Below are 4,014 nucleotides of genomic sequence, written 5' to 3' on the forward strand. Positions count from 1 at the left end.
CTGATCGTATGTGTACGCACGGGCGCTGGTGCCAAACTGATTTGGCATGAATTTCACGGGTGTCAGGTCGCCCGCACGTACACACACACACGCACACACAAGTACACAAGTGCACACAGACGAGAGAGATGCTTGACAGCAGCGCGGTGGTGGTGAAGGGGGCGAGTGCTCGCGCCACACTCGGCACACCCCTTCACCGTCACAACACGGCCGGGGTGAAGGTGTCAGCGCGCTGTACTCACACCGTCACAGGGCACTCGGTCGGTACTGGGCGGTGAACAACAGCGCACCGTCGAGGGCGGAGGCGGTGCGGACTTCCCGGTCGACGTGAAGCGAATGAGCGTGAGAGTGCGGCGAAACGCGGTTTTCGTCCCCCAAGGAAAAAACTCCCCGTCCACCGCTCCTTATCATATTCCTACCCAAAAACTGTCAACAGAGGTTCGGACAATTAGGTCCGCGCGGAGCTGCGCTGTGCGGCGCGCACCGGTGCCGCGGCCAGCAGCTTAATCTCTACACTTTGGACTCTTTGACACTTTTTGTGGCCGCCGCGCCGCCGCTGGATGAACAGACCCAAAATAAGCAGCTCGACGGCCGCCCCAAAAAAGCGCGCGAGGCGGTGTTTGCCTCCCGGGTCCAACCGATACGGGTGCGCGCGCAGCGGCGACGGCTCGGCGGCGAGGGTCAACGACAACGTCCACGACGCGCAGGGCACGCCGCCGGGCCGCGGCCGGGCCGCCCGGAGCCGATCGGACCGGATAGGGATCTTATATTCACCGGCGGCCTGACGCGTCGCCGGGACATTCCTCATCACAGTTTTATTTTCCGCTCTGGCCCCCCGAGCCCCTCCTCTCCGCTCCCTTCTAAACTATACGTGCGTGGTTATCGTATAAATCTGTCGTGGAATTTGAAACACGAGACAGCCGCCTCCTCCGCCTGCCTGCCGGCCGCTGGGCTGCCGCAGCAGCAGCGTCAGCAGCAGCCTCCGTCGCGTCCAGTCCACAAAGCTCCCAATAAAAACAATAGCACGCTCGTCTCGGTCCAGGCCGACAGGCCGGCCGACCCGGGCCAGGCCGACAAGGCCCCCGACCGGACCCTACCCGCCCGGGCCCGGGGACCGGAGGGGGGACCCGGGGGGGACCGAGAGGGCCACGAAAAAAGACCGGGTGCCGAAATTCGCGCCGCCGAAGAGGCTTTGGCGCGCGGTTCCGAGCGGCCCAGGAGCCCTTTGGCGGAGCCGACGCCGCCGCCCCGCAAGGACAGCACCGGCGGGGCGCGGGGCGGCGAGGACGACGATGCACTTGTCGCACTGAGCCGCGCCCTGCACTTGTCCGTCACACGCGTCCGTCCAGGGCGGCGCAATTTAAATATTCATACACAGAACGTCTTGCGCTGCTACCTGTGGCTCTGCTCTCCGCACCAGGTAGAGACCTCGGCACTGCGCGCCGCGGACAAGTGCGCGGACTGTCTCGCCGTGGACCGCGCGCGCGCGCCCGTATGCAAATTATGTAAATGTTCCGCCGTCATCGACGCCGCCGACGACGCCGACGTCGCCCTCCGAGACGCGCAGCGCGCACCCTCGAGGCGGTCCGCACCTGTCGCCGAGATTAAGTCCGCCGCCGCACTGCGGTGCACGCCACCTGCACCGTATGCAAATGAGCGCGGTCCATGTGTCCCGTCTCGGCGAGGCTGGCGATGAGGCCGGGGCCTCCTCGGGGAGGGAGATGAACCCTTCCCGAGGAGGGCTGCGCAGGCTGCGCCCCGCAGAGGCGCTCTCGGCAGCCGGACCGGCGCGGCGGGGCCCGGGCCGCGGCCGGCGCGAGGCGGGGGCGGCGCGGATGTCACGGACCGTCCCGGGCGGCCGCGGCTGCGCACCGGCGGCGGACGACGGCGACGTGCACCTGGCGGCCAGGCACCGCGGAGAGGACGAGGACGAGGGCAGAGAGGGCGGGGCCGCGATGAAGCACACAAATACCTGAGAGCATCACATGGAGGGCTGATCACATCCACTGATATCCTTAGGGCGTAGAGTAATCACTTTTTTCCTGACCAAATCGGTTTTGCACAAGGGAATGCCGGTTCCCTTGCAGGCACAACAAAACCGAAATGGTTTCAGACACCTCGGAGAAGAATCTTGATTGGCTTTTCACTCACTTGCACACACCAGTGATATTATTCCCTCAAAAACTCGGATATGGATGGGGATAAACGTTTACCAAATCTCACAGGTGATGGTAAGACGTTTACACCACAGGCGAGAAAAGGGGGGAAATGAACTAGAGCACTGAAGTTAAATACTAATCCTCCTGAAGTCTTGAGGTGGTTGAAGAAGCAGCCGTTGAAGTAAGTAATCCAGCATAAACGCAGCAGAACACACCATTGCTACTCTTCGTCACGAGACACACTATCCAAAGTCACAGACACGTCACACGCGATGATCGCCACAGTGTCACGCTGTCACCAACACGTCACAGTCACAGACACTTTCATCTTCGGCATATTTCACTTGCGGTCACTGACAGCCGACTTGCACAGCATCGTGACAATGTTGTTCGCGGCAGTCGGTTTAGGTCCTTGCATACTTTCACGAAATTTCCAAAAAATAATAATAAAAAACTTTAACAAACTTAAATAAATAATCAAATAATTGCGTTCAGTTTGCGTGGGCGTCAGCGTGCCCGCTCTTGTGATGTTGCATCGGCGGCAGGCAGCCGCGTACTGAGGAATGCATACGTTCCACAATCAATCGAGGGAGGGGAGGCAACGGCGCGGTGGTGGGGGAAGGCCGGCCCCCCAGCCCGGTGGAGGGGGTAGCGTGGAGGGGGAAGGTGCCGAGCGGGGCCGAGTGCAGCCGGGGCGCGCGGAGCCGAGCCGGGGCCGAGCCGAGCGGAGCCGAGCAGAGCGGAGCCGCCGAGCGCGGCAGGACGGCCAGGATGGTGGCGTGCCGTACGGCGCGGCCGCGTGCGCCTCGGGACGGGACGGCGGCAGGACGCGGACCGCGGCCGCGGCGAGGACGGGCAGCGCGCGGGGCAGCAGCGCGCGGCGCGAAGCCCGTCGAGTCCTCCGGCGAGCGCGTCGGTGTGTGTGTCTGTGTGCGTGTGTGTGTGTGAGCGCGCGCCAAGCTGGACGGTGGCGCGCCGCGCGGGCGGTCGCCTAACCTCCGGAGCACTGCTGCCTGGGCCAGCAGCAGGGCGCTGCCCAGGGCACCCGCCGACCGCCGCCGCTCTGTCTGCGAGCGCCGGCCCGCCCGGTCCGTGAGGCCCCGCCGCCGCCCGCGCCGCCCCCGCTGCCCCCGCCGGACGTCGCCCCACCGGCCTCGACCGACACCTCGACGGCGCTGGACTTAAATGACAATCAAATAATAATACTCCTTACCGCACACAGAGCGCTCCACCTTTCGGCCTCACGGCCCCGAGCAGCGCCCTAACTAAATACATTCAAATTTGTATTTACCTTTCTTACTCGCCGGAGACGGGGCCCTGCTTCGATACACAAACAAAACACCATTCGCTTTTGGGTTCACTCTCCCCCTCTCCCTCCCTCTCCCCTGTTTTAGTTCCCCCCATCTCTTGAGCGTCCCCCTCACCCCCTCCCCCGCGCCCGGGGGCACTTGCCCTGCGCCCACGGGGCACGGGGGAGGGGGCGAAACGCTGGAAGAGCCACCGCCAGTAGTCGAACTTCGGGGTGGGCGAGGGGAGGGGAGCCCGAATGATCGCCTAATGTTTCCGCAATGCCTGGAGCGTCTTTCAGTATCGGCCTTATATTATACGCGGCGACGGGTGGGAAGGGGGTAGGAGGCAGGGGTAGGGGCTCGGGTAGGGGTAGGTTAGACCTAATGTGGGGTCAGGGACATCCCCTTCTCTCTGTGTATCCCCGCAATGTCGCCACCGATCTCAATTCTAAACCACAATTATTTTTAAACCACCCTCTTCCCCCTACCACCGCGCAATATGTGGTTCCTCTAAACGATACGCCCGCACCACGAAATTTTCGCTATGGCTCGGCCTCGGCCACGGC

General features: G+C 63.3%; 1 protein-coding gene across 7 annotated transcripts in view; it reads right to left on the reverse strand.

Annotated features, from left to right (window-relative positions):
* Positions 1-4,014, reverse strand: part of LOC113215414 (zinc finger homeobox protein 4) — a 358,772-nt gene that overhangs the window by 191,065 nt on the left and 163,693 nt on the right. For 3 of the 7 annotated variants that reach the window (XM_026435042.2, XM_026435039.2, XM_052269217.1), the window contains exon 1: positions 2,375-2,722. The exons of 2 other annotated variants lie outside the window; for them this stretch is intronic. The gene's annotated coding sequence lies outside the window, so the exon portion shown is untranslated. Of the gene's footprint in view, positions 1-1,972; positions 2,354-2,374; positions 2,724-4,014 lie in introns of those variants that run through there. 2 more of the 7 variants (XM_026435043.2, XM_026435040.2) reach the window with 2 other exon arrangements.

This window comes from Frankliniella occidentalis, unplaced genomic scaffold (assembly GCF_000697945.3).
Source record: "Frankliniella occidentalis isolate FOCC.00 unplaced genomic scaffold, Focc_3.1 Scaffold86, whole genome shotgun sequence".
In the NCBI taxonomy this organism is placed as follows: Eukaryota; Metazoa; Arthropoda; class Insecta; order Thysanoptera; family Thripidae; genus Frankliniella; species Frankliniella occidentalis.